The 17,484-nt window shown below is 38.5% G+C and overlaps 1 protein-coding gene across 9 annotated transcripts in view; it reads right to left on the bottom strand.

The window, feature by feature from the left end:
• The window catches only part of LOC131468847 (kazrin-like), a 160,946-nt gene that overhangs the window by 130,373 nt on the left and 13,089 nt on the right, over positions 1-17,484 (bottom strand). The window contains exon 1 of one of the 9 annotated variants that reach the window (XM_058643506.1): positions 10,795-10,813. The exons of the other annotated variants lie outside the window; for them this stretch is intronic. The gene's annotated coding sequence lies outside the window, so the exon portion shown is untranslated. Of the gene's footprint in view, positions 1-10,794; positions 10,814-17,484 lie in introns of those variants that run through there. 9 annotated transcript variants of the gene reach the window in all.

Here is a 17,484-nt window from a genome sequence, read left to right as displayed (position 1 = left end):
ACTGAGGTCAACATAATCAAGAAAACCCAGTACTGGAGGGACGACAGTGACGCTCGTGAATAAAAAGCCGGTCATGGACGCGACAAACCCTGAGCATGTTGCCCGTATAACACACGCATATAATCACGAGAACATCAAACGAGGACGAGTCACCAAGCTTTTCCCACCTACTGTTCCCAATAAAGAGACAGAGGAGCACACATTATTCGTTCCATGGAGTTGGGCCGCAGGCGTTCTGTAGCTGTGAAGCAGACAGCAGCAGAAAGAACGCTCATCTCCGCAGAGCTCATTAAACTCTACTAATCGTTTCTGTTACCACCATAATGGGAAGACTAAAGGCAGAGAAGCAGAAATGGGATGTGGTTTCCTGGAGTTATAGCTGTGTGTGGTGTGAGTGTATACTTGTATTTGTTACCTCATTAGGACCCTTTACACTGACCTTGTAGGAACTAGTATTCCTCACGGAGACCAAAACCTGGTCCTAAAGAGGCATAACGTCATTTCTAAGGAACTGGCTAAGTTAAAGGCTAAGATTTGAATTGTGGTTAGGTAAAGGTAAGGGTAAGCCATTAACTAGTTATGGTTAAGGTTAGGGATAAGGCTTTGGTAAGGCTGTACAAATGAATGGAAGTCAATGCAGAGTCTGTAAGAGGATAGCTGCACAAACCTGTGTGTGTATGTGTGTGTGTGCCTGTGTAAGATAATAGAAAAATCCGTTGTTGCTTGTTTGTGCAGAGCTTTACATGACTGGAGCTCTCTTCTTCTCACTGCCCTCAATCTTGTGTTTTTCTGCATTAGATGCACTAACATCCTCAAATGATGAAGCGATTACAGAACAGCTTGAGTGTATAGTGCGAAAGACAGAAGAATGAAAACGGTATCTGATGTTGGGGCAAAAAGGGACAACAGCTGCACCATTATAGGACTAATGTTGTTTGTGCATTTACTTTATCGTCGAGTGAAGCCTCATAAAAGCTGTTAGCTCATAAACAGAATAGGGGCTCTTAAGTTAAAAAGAAAAAGCCTTACTTTTATAGTCCCTTGGTGATTTTGATCTCAATCACAGCCAATATAAAGTTCTGCACAAACAGGAAGGATTCAATAGGCAGGACCCTCTGCCAAACATGAGATTAAACTGTTGTGTCAACTCAACTCTGTCTGGGTTTTGTACCTTGATAATGTTATACTTGGAGTCTTTTCATAGATACTGGGTGGTCTGACAGTGTGCTGCTCTCAGCACATCTCTGAGCTGTTAGATGTGTGCCTTAGTAAATAATGTGACAGTTTGGATCTAGGCCAAGTATCGAGAGGCTGATGACTCGTTGTGTTTGGTGCAAAAACAGGCTTTCACTTGTTTGTTGAATCTGCCCGACGATGGTGACAAAAATGTGCATTCCAGGATAAACTCCTCCAACTTTGGCTCAAAGTTGAACTTCTGAGCACTCAACAAACATCTCAAGTCCACAAGGCAGGATTTTAGAGAGCAGCGCTCTTGATTTCTTTGCAACGCAGTGTGAATTTTAAAGACAAAAACCCTCTTGCTGTGAAATGATTGCAAATGGTGGGGATTATGCGCTTAATCTGAACTCAAGGATGAGCAGTCAGTTCTTAATGCTGAGTATAGCAAAAACATTAAAGCATAGGAAATGTAATAAACTGGTCTTAACGGTGCCATATTTTGCACTTTTACAGTGTTTCATTACAAAAAAAAAATTGCTTCATCTGTGAAATTAGTTTCAAGTACCAAAACTCTACCTCAGTATAATTTGATCTAGCAAGAATAGGGTATTTCGTGCCGGGCACTGTGAGCCCCGAGCATAAGCGGAGCTGTTCAACTGTGACAATGTCACTGCCAAACTGCAAGTACGACATATCTGAATACATAAACCACATTGTTAAATTTGAAATGACTAATTTCTGGCCTTGAATGATCTTAAAACAGTGTTCCACAACACAAAAAGTTGTATTTCTAGTTGTGTGTTTTCTCCATAGACAATACATTATGTAGATGCCTCATGATCACAAGTATATACTCTCTAAGTCCCGCCTCGGAGATCCAACTCCGTCTTGCACCTTGCAGACGGACCCTTCATGTCTGACCTGATACTGAATACAATAAAGCAGGGAAAACTGACTTTGACATTAATCAACTTAATCAAATAAAATGACTAATCGATTATGCGATAATCGTGACCCATCCATCATTACTATCACTGTGAGAGCTGTGCAGTATACTCATTCATGCTCAACATGGAATGACAGTTTGGGATTGTGTTGATGAAACAAGATAAAACATTAGGGAGTGTTTGCAGCAGCTGGACTGTCAGAGGGTATGAATGAGAGTGGTGACTACATTACAACACAGTTTCTCAGTAAGGACAGTGTGGATTGAGTGTTTTGATATTTTCACAGTTTGTAAATGGCACCCAGACTGGGGCTGAATAATGAATCATCTCAACCTCTCATTAGAACATAAAGTCAGTCCAGTGTGTAGAATTTAGGGGGTGTCTATGAACAGAAACTGTTATCTTTTCATTATTTTTCTCTTCCATGGAGGCAGTTGGTTGCAATATGCATTTTCACCTCTAGATGCCACTAAATCCTACAGACTGGTCCTTCAATATTTTGACGGTGTCAAGTGTTTCAAGTGGCTTTATCATTTTGAATCGATTACAAAATGAGTATTAAACTGAAGCTGCTACAAAATTATAACACAAAATCCAATCATCATCACAATCCCTGTCAGTACAGCATTGATCCAAAAAGAGAATTACTCCCAAACTACTCCCCCGTATCACTACTCACCGTTTCCCTCTAATGTTTAAATTTCAATATACTGTAGTTGAAGTATTTTGGGGGGCGGACATGTTGGTCAGTTACAATGAACAAGAAGCAGGGCAGTCTGTGTTGTGGGTGAACATATCTGCGTCACAACAGCTTCCTGAATTGCACTTGAGAGGTGTGCATACTGGCACCATGCGTGTTAGAGGGATGCGACTCGGGAGGAGGCGATGTAGAGGAAGGAGGCATGAATCACACTTGACAAGACTATTTCCTATCACTGTCATCCCTAATGATTTGGCCCCGAGGGCGATGGAAGACGTTACCAAAGTATGAACAACAGGAAGTGGCTGAAATGGCACGTAAGAGACTGTGCTTCAAAAAAACATTTATAATCCATCCCTCCATCACTTGGAGCAAATATACATTATGTCAATATTGATATAGACAATTAAAGAAATGTTGTAAATAAATAAATTACTAGAGAGTAACTGTGCTGAGACATTATTGTAATACATATTTTAAAAAACAAATTGAGGATATACAGTAATTAGCAGTTGAGCCAACTCAATCTTTAGTAGCCCGCAGTACTGGTACTCAGTAATGGTGAGATAACAGGGGCCTCTGATAATTACAGTGGCAGGTGAGATTTTAAGCCTTAGCATTACATTACATTACATTACATGTCATTTAGCAGACGCTTTTATCCAAAGCGACTTACAATAAGTGCATTTAAACATTTGGGTACAAATAAGATCTAGAAGTAAGTAAGAGCTTCAAGTAAGCCAAACTATGAAGTGCTAGTCATAAGTGCGATGAATAGGTTTTTGGTTTTTTTTGGGTTTTTTTTAGCACACATACTGAGAATGAAAGACTCCTCTAGCCTTGGCTGACATGTTATAAATAATAATCAATTAGTACTGATTGAGTGCTCCGCTTTTAATCAGTGTTTAACATCAGATGAGAGAGTAATAACTTGCTCTCATCTCATGTGCTTTGTATTTGCGGTCATTATCAGACATCCTCACTCTTTTGTCAGCCTTTCCATAAACCCAGTATGACATCATCTTTTTCTGTTTAGTGGTTGCCCACATGTGACTAAACCAGTCAGGCTTCTTCTCATGTTCATTATTTTGTGCAAAAATCTATGGACTTTTGTCTCACTGTTTTTCATCATGCAAAAGTGAATGCTGGGAGTTTCTGGGGGATTGTGTGTGACACTAAGGATCAAAAAGAAAGCTTCCTCTCCTACCAAAATATAATATTGCATGTGATGCTTGTTGAATGCACAGCAGGAGCCAAAATCTTTTCAGCTAAGGAAAAGATCAGCTTTTTTTTTTTAAACACACTGATTTACGCCAAGAGCTGCTCTGTGGCTGTTTCTTTATCTACAGTTGCAAGTTCCACATATTTTAGTTAAATTTGTGATGCAACTTAATCCATTTTTAAAAGAGATTGTGTGTCTTTTTACTCGAATGAACTGCTTTGCAAATGTTTTATACCCCTTTGCGGTGATTTAAAAAAATGTTTGTATGTCTTAAGTATCTTGTTTTGTCTCTCTGGTGATTTTAAATGTTTTTGTTTCTAATCATTGCATATACATGCTGCAATGTAGACAAGGGGGTGCCTCAGCTGCCTGTAGATTGTTCTATTAGAAGTTATAAATATTATTATCCATCCATCTTCTACCGCTATATCCTCTGCATGAGGGTCACGGGGGTGCAGGTGCCAATCCCAGCTGGGCGAAAGGCAGGGTACACCCTGGATAGGTAAAATATTATCATTATTTTAAAAATCTATTCGACAATTACTTGTTGTGTTTGGGTATTTTCTGTAAACTACAAAAGTTCCAATCTCTTGTATGATAATCTTACACGAGTTTGGGATTAAATTCTAAGCTCTTATCACAATTCTAAGATCTCTTCTCACAGCAGGAAGCTTGATGGAAATGAATTGTGAAGACCTGAGATCCACACAATTCGCCTGAAGTGAGGATATAGAAGGATTATTGACTCGGGATTGATGTGATTGGCAGAAGAATCGTAAGTGGATGCTGACACATCATCCACCTGCCACTGCAGATAAATGAATCTGAAATAAGCAGTGAAACAATCACAACTGCAATAATAATTATCTTTCTGTGATTAGTGAGGATTACAGTCACAGAAAACCCACAGTGTGTGTCACTAAAATTAAGCGTGACTCATTGATCTCTTAGTGATTCAGTGCAAAATCCTCAAGGGCTCTCAGAATTCCCCTATTTATATGTATGTGAAACTGTAGCACATACATATACATATACATATATATATATATATATATATATATATATATATATATATATATATTATTTGATACAGGCTCTTGCTTCCTAAATTGTTCAAGCTAAAATGACAGAATATTAACTGATGAGGAAATACTCCTTTCATAATCCCTTTTTCTCAGTGGTTTCCTGTGAATGAATGAATGAATGAATGAATGAATGATGTTGCCGCTGCAAATATTGGCAAACATGAAATCTGCCAGTTTGTGGAGGGAAAGCCTGCTGTGCTGAAGTGACACAGTGATTTCGTCAGCAATGCAACTACCAAAAGGTTTGTATATCTGTCATATTTGATAACATTGACTTCTGTTCCAATGACATGTTTGTTTCACCATGTCACCATGTAAACACTGTTTTGCATCTCCCTGTCATGAGAACATACAATGATGCATTCTAATCATTATGCTTTTATTTTGAGATCCTAGCCTCAAATTTATATTTTTTTAATATTCATCATTATTTTTACCATTTTCTTCTGTTTGGCATAGATGTAAGTTTCCTGGTAATTCAGCAGGTGGTACTGTTGTGCTAGGGTTGGTGTAAAAAGGTTTTCTGACCGCTATGTTACTGTATCTAAGTCGTCATCCACAACGGGAACATCAAGGAAATATTTATATGTGTTGTTGATCCAAGAGAGGCTTGGATATATGTGGATGGAAATGTAACCCAGAATGTCAGCAAGTGGAAATAAATGTGCAAGCCCTTTACATGACTCCTCCGTGCCTTGGTGATTGAAGAATTGAAACAGTGCTTACGAGTCAAGCCCATTGGAACCTGCTTACAGCGAATGATTGAAATTAAGTTTGCGTTTGCCACTACAGCAAGTGGTAGCTTATTCAGAAAGTACTGAAAATCAATTAAAAAAAATTAAGCCTATGTCTGATCATTGCTAGTTGTAATTTAGTTTATAGCCATTTATAAAGATGACATTTTTGTCACTTAAGGTGCAGAGAAGGAGGGTTTGGTGTTACAGAACATAAAAATAAAGCAAAACTCAAGGTTTTCAGTAATTGAAATACCCCAGGCTGTGCTATCCCACCAAGTAAATCTCATCATTATGTATCATCTGTATACCACTGTGCTTTGCGTTTTATTACTGGCTGCAGCTATCGTGTACATAATTCCTTATATGCCGTCGCACATTGTCTTTCTTTGTATGTCCGTAGACTCTCTCACTAGCTGACTTTTATTTATAAATCCATTGGACTTTTGCCTACATATTTGTGTTTACACATGTGTAGCAACCACAGTCTATATGGCCTGCACTCTATGGACATCACAGATGCAGGTCCCGAGAGTCAAAACTGAACTGGGCAAAAAGGCTTTTAAGGTTTCTGCCCCGTCTACCTGGAACTCTGTGCAGAACGACTTGAAATTGACACATCTCGTAGCTCTGGGAGAATTCAAGACAATTATAAAAGACAGAGAAATAAGTAATAAATACATTAGGTTCTTGTGATTGCACTCATGTAAATCCCACTCTTGTTTTCCTGCAGTGTTTGATCGTATTTTACTTGTGTCTTGTGTGTTTGGAGTAACATTCTGTGTTTGTGCTGCCACCTTGGCCAGGTCACTCTTGAAAGAGGTTTTACATTTCAATGAGTTTTTTTTTACCTGGTTAAATAAAGGAAAACAAATAAATAAATAAAAATTATACGGTTAATGTTTAAAATTGCACAGCTGCATTCAAAAGATAAGGGGTTATATAACAATTTATAGAGTGCACATTTATTGCACTTAAGGAGAAGAACATTACTTTCTAAAAAGGTGGCATGAGGGTCAAAAAACATTGGGTAAATGAATAATGTTTGAGTAAAGTTCAAACCCTGGTTTATCAGTGCATTTGTGCAGATTGTGTCAAATCCTGACTAAGAAAACGATCAATAAATATTAGTAAAAACAAAACAAAAAACAAGCAACAACAAAAATGAAGTCTGCTTCCACACACACATCAATAAATAACGGCAAACATAACACACATGCGGAGACAAACTCTCTCTCTGCAGTATCTATCGACCACTCAACACAGCGGAGGTCCCCAATACAAAGACACTGCATCAGCCTATATGAAAGTCATCTTTTTCTGTTTAGTGGTTGCCCACATGTGACTAAACCAGTCAGGCTTCTTCTCATGTTCATTATTTTGTGCAAAAATCTATGGACTTTTGTCTCACTGTTTTTCATCATGCAAAAGTGAATGCTGGGAGTTTCTGGGGGATTGTGTGTGACACTAAGGATCAAAAAGAAAGCTTCCTCTCCTACCAAAATATAATATTGCATGTGATGCTTGTTGAATGCACAGCAGGAGCCAAAATCTTTTCAGCTAAGGAAAAGATCAGCTTTTTTTTTTAAACACACTGATTTACGCCAAGAGCTGCTCTGTGGCTGTTTCTTTATCTACAGTTGCAAGTTCCACATATTTTAGTTAAATTTGTGATGCAACTTAATCCATTTTTAAAAGAGATTGTGTGTCTTTTTACTCGAATGAACTGCTTTGCAAATGTTTTATACCCCTTTGCGGTGATTTAAAAAAATGTTTGTATGTCTTAAGTATCTTGTTTTGTCTCTCTGGTGATTTTAAATGTTTTTGTTTCTAATCATTGCATATACATGCTGCAATGTAGACAAGGGGGTGCCTCAGCTGCCTGTAGATTGTTCTATTAGAAGTTATAAATATTATTATCCATCCATCTTCTACCGCTATATCCTCTGCATGAGGGTCACGGGGGTGCAGGTGCCAATCCCAGCTGGGCGAAAGGCAGGGTACACCCTGGATAGGTAAAATATTATCATTATTTTAAAAATCTATTCGACAATTACTTGTTGTGTTTGGGTATTTTCTGTAAACTACAAAAGTTCCAATCTCTTGTATGATAATCTTACACGAGTTTGGGATTAAATTCTAAGCTCTTATCACAATTCTAAGATCTCTTCTCACAGCAGGAAGCTTGATGGAAATGAATTGTGAAGACCTGAGATCCACACAATTCGCCTGAAGTGAGGATATAGAAGGATTATTGACTCGGGATTGATGTGATTGGCAGAAGAATCGTAAGTGGATGCTGACACATCATCCACCTGCCACTGCAGATAAATGAATCTGAAATAAGCAGTGAAACAATCACAACTGCAATAATAATTATCTTTCTGTGATTAGTGAGGATTACAGTCACAGAAAACCCACAGTGTGTGTCACTAAAATTAAGCGTGACTCATTGATCTCTTAGTGATTCAGTGCAAAATCCTCAAGGGCTCTCAGAATTCCCCTATTTATATGTATGTGAAACTGTAGCACATACATATACATATATATATATATATATATATATATATATATATATATATATATATATTATTTGATACAGGCTCTTGCTTCCTAAATTGTTCAAGCTAAAATGACAGAATATTAACTGATGAGGAAATACTCCTTTCATAATCCCTTTTTCTCAGTGGTTTCCTGTGAATGAATGAATGAATGAATGAATGAATGATGTTGCCGCTGCAAATATTGGCAAACATGAAATCTGCCAGTTTGTGGAGGGAAAGCCTGCTGTGCTGAAGTGACACAGTGATTTCGTCAGCAATGCAACTACCAAAAGGTTTGTATATCTGTCATATTTGATAACATTGACTTCTGTTCCAATGACATGTTTGTTTCACCATGTCACCATGTAAACACTGTTTTGCATCTCCCTGTCATGAGAACATACAATGATGCATTCTAATCATTATGCTTTTATTTTGAGATCCTAGCCTCAAATTTATATTTTTTTAATATTCATCATTATTTTTACCATTTTCTTCTGTTTGGCATAGATGTAAGTTTCCTGGTAATTCAGCAGGTGGTACTGTTGTGCTAGGGTTGGTGTAAAAAGGTTTTCTGACCGCTATGTTACTGTATCTAAGTCGTCATCCACAACGGGAACATCAAGGAAATATTTATATGTGTTGTTGATCCAAGAGAGGCTTGGATATATGTGGATGGAAATGTAACCCAGAATGTCAGCAAGTGGAAATAAATGTGCAAGCCCTTTACATGACTCCTCCGTGCCTTGGTGATTGAAGAATTGAAACAGTGCTTACGAGTCAAGCCCATTGGAACCTGCTTACAGCGAATGATTGAAATTAAGTTTGCGTTTGCCACTACAGCAAGTGGTAGCTTATTCAGAAAGTACTGAAAATCAATTAAAAAAAATTAAGCCTATGTCTGATCATTGCTAGTTGTAATTTAGTTTATAGCCATTTATAAAGATGACATTTTTGTCACTTAAGGTGCAGAGAAGGAGGGTTTGGTGTTACAGAACATAAAAATAAAGCAAAACTCAAGGTTTTCAGTAATTGAAATACCCCAGGCTGTGCTATCCCACCAAGTAAATCTCATCATTATGTATCATCTGTATACCACTGTGCTTTGCGTTTTATTACTGGCTGCAGCTATCGTGTACATAATTCCTTATATGCCGTCGCACATTGTCTTTCTTTGTATGTCCGTAGACTCTCTCACTAGCTGACTTTTATTTATAAATCCATTGGACTTTTGCCTACATATTTGTGTTTACACATGTGTAGCAACCACAGTCTATATGGCCTGCACTCTATGGACATCACAGATGCAGGTCCCGAGAGTCAAAACTGAACTGGGCAAAAAGGCTTTTAAGGTTTCTGCCCCGTCTACCTGGAACTCTGTGCAGAACGACTTGAAATTGACACATCTCGTAGCTCTGGGAGAATTCAAGACAATTATAAAAGACAGAGAAATAAGTAATAAATACATTAGGTTCTTGTGATTGCACTCATGTAAATCCCACTCTTGTTTTCCTGCAGTGTTTGATCGTATTTTACTTGTGTCTTGTGTGTTTGGAGTAACATTCTGTGTTTGTGCTGCCACCTTGGCCAGGTCACTCTTGAAAGAGGTTTTACATTTCAATGAGGTTTTTTTTACCTGGTTAAATAAAGGAAAACAAATAAATAAATAAAAATTACACGGTTAATGTTTAAAATTGCACAGCTGCATTCAAAGGATAAGGGGTTATATAACAATTTATAGAGTGCACATTTATTGCACTTAAGGAGAAGAACATTACTTTCTAAAAAGGTGGCATGAGGGTCAAAAAACATTGGGTAAATGAATAATGTTTGAGTAAAGTTCAAACCCTGGTTTATCAGTGCATTTGTGCAGATTGTGTCAAATCCTCACTACGAAAACGATCAATAAATATTAGTGAAAACAAAACAAAAAAAACAAAAATGAAGTCTGCTTCCACACACACATCAATAAATAACGACAAACATAACACACATGCGGAGACAAACTCTCTCTCTCTGCAGTATCTATCGACCACTCAACACAGCGGAGGTCCCCAATACAAAGACACTGCATCAGCCTATATGAAAGTCAAGACGCTTGCCAACAAATGCATTAATATGTGATGTATAGAGCAGAAATCTAAGTCAAACGTCTCGCTCTAAAGCATTTGTTTGTCTCCTATAGCCCAAGTGATTACTAATCAGTGAAATTAAAAACAGCTGTGGCGGAAAATCAAAGGCTCTGCCCGCACCTGTGAATAACTCGCGTCAGACTGTAGCGGCGCGTTGTTGCCATTTGAATTAATCAGTGATATCACTCATTGAGTAAATAGCGTAAAGCAAAGGCTCTGCGAAGTTGTATTAGTGGCAGCGAGTTTTCTTACCTTAGAGGTGTTTGATTTGCTTTCATGTGAGCTGGAGTAGGTCTCACATTCACCCCCATCATGGTTTGGTTAGCTCCAATCCTTTATAGGCCGCGACATCACAAAGTAACACCAAGCAAATGTGGTTGACTTGCTTGGTGGTTGTTTCTTGCTTAGCATTAAGCTCTACAGCACATAACTTGCATAACTATTTTAATTAAAGCACTACAGAAAGTTCTTTACAGAAAAATCTTTACTCGCGCTGATTAAAAACACAACACGTTCTGCTACCGCCTTCAAGTCCACAGTGGTGGCAAGTCTGGTCCTAATTGACTCTCTGGATTCACAAAAATAAGAACACAATTATTTTACTTTTTGTTTTCAGCAAGTATACCTTTGTTTCCACAGATAATGAACCGTATTGTAAATAATCTACAGGAACTGCTGCACACGCTTTTTGTAGGGACTACTTTTTTTCACTAGAAAGTAGTTCCAGTAATAACTGTGTGGAGCCTAACATCATACACATTTAGCCTTTTCTTGTGTAGTTCTTAACAAGAATCATTTTCTGTCGTTATTTTTATTATCACTAGTGGTAGGTGAAGTAGTAACACAAAAGTTGTTCATTTGCTCTGTATGTACTACAAAAGTGAATTGCTTCTGCAAATTATCAGACTGATGAATATTTAAGTGGAAAACATTTCTAAAAAAAAGACATAAATATAACACTTTTACATCTTAAATTTACAATCCACTGATAATCTACACTACAAAAAAAAGAATTATACAAATTTGAATGCAAATTACTTTTTTATGGCATTCATTAGAAATATATTAAATAAGATACATGTATACTGCTAACACTGTAGTGGTGCCATCAAAGAATGATATAAAAAAAAAAGAACTGCATTTTCTTCAAAAGCTGTAACCTCGCAAATTGAAATAGTTCCAGGTGCAGTTAATATGGTGCATTAGTGATTTGCTGTTTCAAATGCAAGTGCATATCAGAATAAAGGAGCAGCAAGCTGAAAACAAAATGTTATATGAAGTAACACAATAACAATTTTACATTTTTCATGAATTATGATGTACTGCATGTCTGGAGCTCCAATGCTTAGATCCTATCTGCTGTATTCATTTCTACACATGCTGCGGCACCATATATCAGTATAAAATGTAATACCTCTCCGTTTTTGTTATTTCATTTAAGATAAAATCAGTAGTTTTCAAGTGCTTTATTTTCCCCTGACTAACAGCCACTGTAACTCTTGTTTGTGCTGACTTGCAGAAGAAAGCCACACGTTCAAACGCGCACAATCTGTATTCACAATGACCCTTTTGTGTGACAGGTCATACGAACACACACAATTTATATTAGGGAAGTGGTTGGGCAGAGGGCAGAGGAGACGATAAGCGGGATGAGTCTGGCGGATGCAAAGACGGAGCTTGCTGACCCAAACTCTGTTTTCAATCAGGCTCCTGTGAGTCACAGGAGTATGCTGTCACAGGCTGTGGCAGCATACTCATTCATCTGAAGGTTAATGGAACCTGGAAGTGTCCACCACTAAGCGCAGGGATAGACAGGAGTTGGGGAGGCATTGTAAATTTTGTGTGCGCCAGGTGTCCCATGGTCTGCCGCTTAAACTCAAATGACTGCCTTGACAGCACTTTTCCCCCGGTGAAGATTTTTGAATAAGAAACTTGGAGGGAGGATGTTTGCAATAAGAAAACATTCCCCAGAATAACTTTGTCACCAAATGCACTGCTGCTGAACCGAGTTTTATCCAGTTCCCATCACATCAATGCAAATATGACACTAAGAGTAAATTAATTGCAGAGTTGGTGGGTCGTTGGTAGCTGAGTGAACACAGTGCAAAGTTGTTTTATATTTAACATCAGACTCTGATGCTTTTGCAGGACTTTTTATATACTCGGATGACCCCGCTCAACAGCTGCTCAAGGATATGCAAAGACCGAGGGATTGTATCATCTAGTCTGAACTGAACTACATGCACTGCAGTATCGTGGTTTCTCCTTCATGTAAGGGAGTGTATAAGCCCCACTGATGCAGATGACTGACCTGCACTGACCTGTCAATAACTGGTCTAGACATCAAGTATGTCAGGGTTATGTTGCATAATTATAATCTCTGTCTTTTCCGGTCAGGCAGGCGACTGCTTTTGTTCTTGAATTGACTGTTACACCTGAGTGGAAACCAGACATCCACAGAGGAGAAAATGGGCTTCAAACATAAAAGCAGTTCCATTCTCAGTAATACTGAGTTATGTTGCGGTAAGGCAGAAAGAGTGTTGAGATGCCACTGTGAAAACACCACATCCTCCCTAAATCGCTGTGTGTTTGAGAGCAGAAGGAGAGAACAGTCTTCTGAGGGTTGCAAACATTACTTATGCTCTTTGTAGTCAGTGCGACTTGGTGTGATATTTTTGTACTCGCATTTCGTAGAGTTGAAATATTAATAAAGATACATAATAATGAATATAATACAGAAATGAGTGAGTTTGTAGTATTCTTCTGCAAGATCCGAACCTCAAGGTCTGCTGTAAATAAGTGAGCTATTACAGCACAAAATTGGCTGATTATTAATACAAACAGTGTCACAACAAACCTGAAATTACACCAGCAAAGTATCCAAAAGTATAAAGTATTGCATGTTTTGGGAATTATGCTTGTGGCGTATGGCAGTACTTTCTAACCCTGGTGAATCATTGTACTCCCAATATATGAGAATGAGAGGATGAGACATGCAATATTTGAGTGGCATTATTTCTTCAATTACTTCTAATTTAATTTAATATAATATTAAAGACCGTGAGTAATTGTGTTGGTGTACCGATCTTGCAGGCACACAGTTAATGCAGAGTTTAATTTCCTTTTAGAGCAAACAAAAAATAAATAAAAGCAAAAACATACCACAGTCATGAATCGGCAATAAACACGAGGGAAAAACTGACATCACCATAACTGAGTGCACACCAGCAAGCCTTTTTTTTCCACGAGACTGAGTTGCAAACTCTCTTGCAGCGTGACTCCTTCCACATGATTAGCAATATTGGGAGCATGAAGCTAATCTCTTGCTGCAGGAAAACCTGTCAGGAGGTGTGCAGAATCTGTGACTGTGCTGGAACCACAACATAAGTGGAGGACGGAAAGGAATTAAGCACCTTAAAGAAGAGCAAATTACGTTCTATCACCTGCAGCGGTCACATATATGAAAATTTCAAATCATGTTCACCTCTCCTGTGCAGGGATTTGTGGTTTATTGAGCTATTAGAGGATATTCAAGGGTGAAATGGTGGGTAAGAAAGAGATAACTCAAACTTTAACTGCTAAACTATATACTACTATTTCATTGGAAATACAACCGTAATAATAACAAAAGCTTAGTTTATAAATGAACATGATTAAGAGATATTTTTTTGACTTTTTTTTAATATGGATTTGATTAAAGCACTCTAATTAAGAAATATATTTGACCACGTTAGAGAATAGACGTGATGGGAAGATATGGGGTTACTTCAGTATAGCACTGCAGCACAAGTCCAACTCAACAACAACAAAAAACAACCAACAAAATTCACTGTGCTTGTCAAAATCACTGTTGCACATTCATTATTTATGTTGATTTATTTTGTAGTGGCTAGCACTGTTGCCCTGCAGAAAAAATACCTGGGTTTGCAACCTAGTCAGAACAAGGGTCTTACTGCATGGAGTTTGCATGTTTTCCCCTTTTGCGCGTGAGTTTTCTCTGGAGATCTTCCACAGTCCAACAACACACAGAGGTTAATTGGACACTCTAAACTGACCGTAATTGTGATTGTGTGAGTGAATGGTTGTTCGTCTCTGTGATGGACTGGTGACCTGTCCAGGGTGTATCTTGCCTTTCACCCTGTGTCAGCTGGGACTGGCTCCAGCAGCCCTGAGACCCTCATGTGGAGGATAAAGTGGTAGACAATGAATGAGTTTTACCCCACAATTTACCCCACAGGTATTTCAAGTAATGATCTGTGTTTGAGCAGGAAACTCCTATTGGCTTTTTGAACAGACATTTCTGCACTAGTCTTTATAGGAACAAATAGTACAAATACGATTAGTAAACTAAATTACCACACTCCCGTGGAAAAAGCACTGGAGCATCTGAGCTCCTGAGGAATTTTCTGATAAAACATCACAGGACTGGAAACTGCTCAAATCACAATGGGGCACAACAGCAGGGTAGTAGGATTATGCACCTGGCACTGCCACGTGAATGTTATTTGTCAGGGTGCCATCAGAAGGATGTTAATATTAAAGTCTTTGGGCACGTGCAACACTCATGAAATGGATTTTCTCTCTGTAATTCCGGTCTTTGTATAGCTGAGGGACTTCTGATCCATTGATGGGAGACAGCCAATGATAAAAAAAAAAAATCCCTCTATTATTGTTGTTTTCAAGCCAGCACTACTGCGGATTAGACTTTCAACAGCTGTGGAACAGTATATAACGTTGTTGCTAAAAATAGAGAAAAACACCCATTTCTTCTTTTCACACAGTTTGCTCACTTTCGAGCCCCCGTCCCCTCCTCTGCCTCCATCTCCCCTTCACTTCCCTCTCACACACATTTAATATCGCAGACATTCAGCACAAGCTTCAAAGAGCATAGATAACTTGGCGAGAGCAAGACTGACGGTAATTCACCACAGCACATTTTCACAACCTCACTGTGGCGCTTTGGTTTAATACACCCTGAAGTCTTACCTACAGTATCCTGTGACTGATAAGATGGGGGATCCACTGTAAATGAGCATCATTGTTTGATATCAAGTTGTTTTAAAGTTTAGTTTGACCGGAGCATGGAACACAATGATAATCCTATGCCATGTGTAATGTATAAATGTGGAACAAAAACTGAACATTTAATATGAATAGCATGATCAGCCTGTGATAGTTCAAAGGGAAATCACATCAGCTTGATAAGCATCCAACCATTAAATCAGATTTACTCTGCCTGCTGTATTCTGCATTTCAACTAAATAAGGAAATCGACACACACATGGAGTAACAGCAAGTGACTAGTGTAAAATGTGTAACTGAAAGAAATCAAACATTTTCCATTGCTATCCGACTGCAAAAGCAAACAATTTTTCATCGATGGATGAGAAAAGACACAATTCACTTTGCTCCAAATAAAAGCTCATGTTCCTCTTCCTTTATATGGCAACAAAAAAAAGGGTTAAAGGAACATCAACCAACTTGCTCAGCAGATGCCAAGTCCATGTGTCTTTGAGGGCGTGGTAAAATATGTTGCTACTGCTAGAAAATACCATCATATAAAAACAGCAGCATGTGCAGCTCAGGGTCTGTTCATTCATCCATATTAAATGGAATCCTGAATGCCATTTACAAAAAACACAGGAACAGCATTTCCCCACAGAGAGCAGAAAGGTAATATGAAAAACAATAGAACCCACACAGTGGGGTAGCGGTTAGCACTGTTGCCTTACAGCAAAAAGATCCAGATTCGCGACTTGGTCCGACTGAGGGCCTTAATGTATAGAGTTTGCACATTCTCGAGATTAATTTGACACCCTTAAATTAAACGTATAGGTGTGAGTGTGAGAGTGAATAGTTGTTTGTCTCTGTGTGTTTGCCCTGTGCTGGACTATAGTGACCTGTCCAGGGTGGGTGTACCACGCCTTTCGCCCCGTGTCAGCTAAGATTGACTCCAGCAGCCGTCACGTGGAGGATAGAGTGGATAACGTCTGTGAGAAATCACAGTTTAGTCTGCATCAGGTCAGCCAGGGCCATGCGCTCTCATATTCTGTTTTATGGGAGGTAAATATGTGACGCCCTGTAACTGTAGCTGACCACCTCAGACTGATTTGTCATGCTGTTGGAGTTTGGTCCGGGGGGGAAAATAGCCTCATCAAAGTCGAGGCAAACAATTCACACTGAACCAAGTCATGTGTACTAATGATAAATACATGCACCCATGGGGAACGCGGTAAAAATAAATAGCATAATGTATTATTTTTCAGTCATAATCATAATATGTGCTAATTTACTCACAGCCTCAGCTGTGTTTGCCAAGACAAAATCTTATAACAGTGAATGGGAATCCATAATATATAGTCTTTCCTGTTTAATACCGATGTGACACATATTTAAATAAAACAGTATCAACATCGTAAAAGGCATTTATTCCTGGACTACTGATTAGATTAGATTAGATTTCTGTACATTTATTCAAACTATTGTATTTTAACTCCATCAATTGTAGGTTATAGCCTGCCGGTGACATTTTTATTTCTTCTTCTGCTAAGACCTGTGGCACATTTGGTCAGACACACATCAAAGGGTTTTACTCGGGGTGAATTCTGTGCCTGCAAACCCATTCGCTCATGCTCGTGTGCGTACACACACACACACACACACACACAGACACACACATAAAGGCAATATCACATTCTGTCAACATTCAGATATTGTTGTGTTGAACTGCAAACCACTACAGATGATTCATTCAAACGTAAACGATACACTATTGAAACTGTCAAATATGAACTGTGCCTTTTCAGAAGTTTTGCAGGATCCACCTTTCTGTCATCATCAATAGTCTACTTTGTAACAGCCTAGCCACTCGGAATCTTTATTTAACATTAATACAAAACAACAGATGGACGCCCCCTATTATTCAAATACCGCATGCTCTCC

The sequence above is a fragment of the Solea solea genome, chromosome 11 (assembly GCF_958295425.1).
Source record: "Solea solea chromosome 11, fSolSol10.1, whole genome shotgun sequence".
NCBI lineage: Eukaryota > Metazoa > Chordata > Actinopteri > Pleuronectiformes > Soleidae > Solea > Solea solea.
The sequence above is the reverse complement of the archived record's forward strand: the minus strand, read 5'-3'. Positions and strand labels throughout refer to the sequence as shown.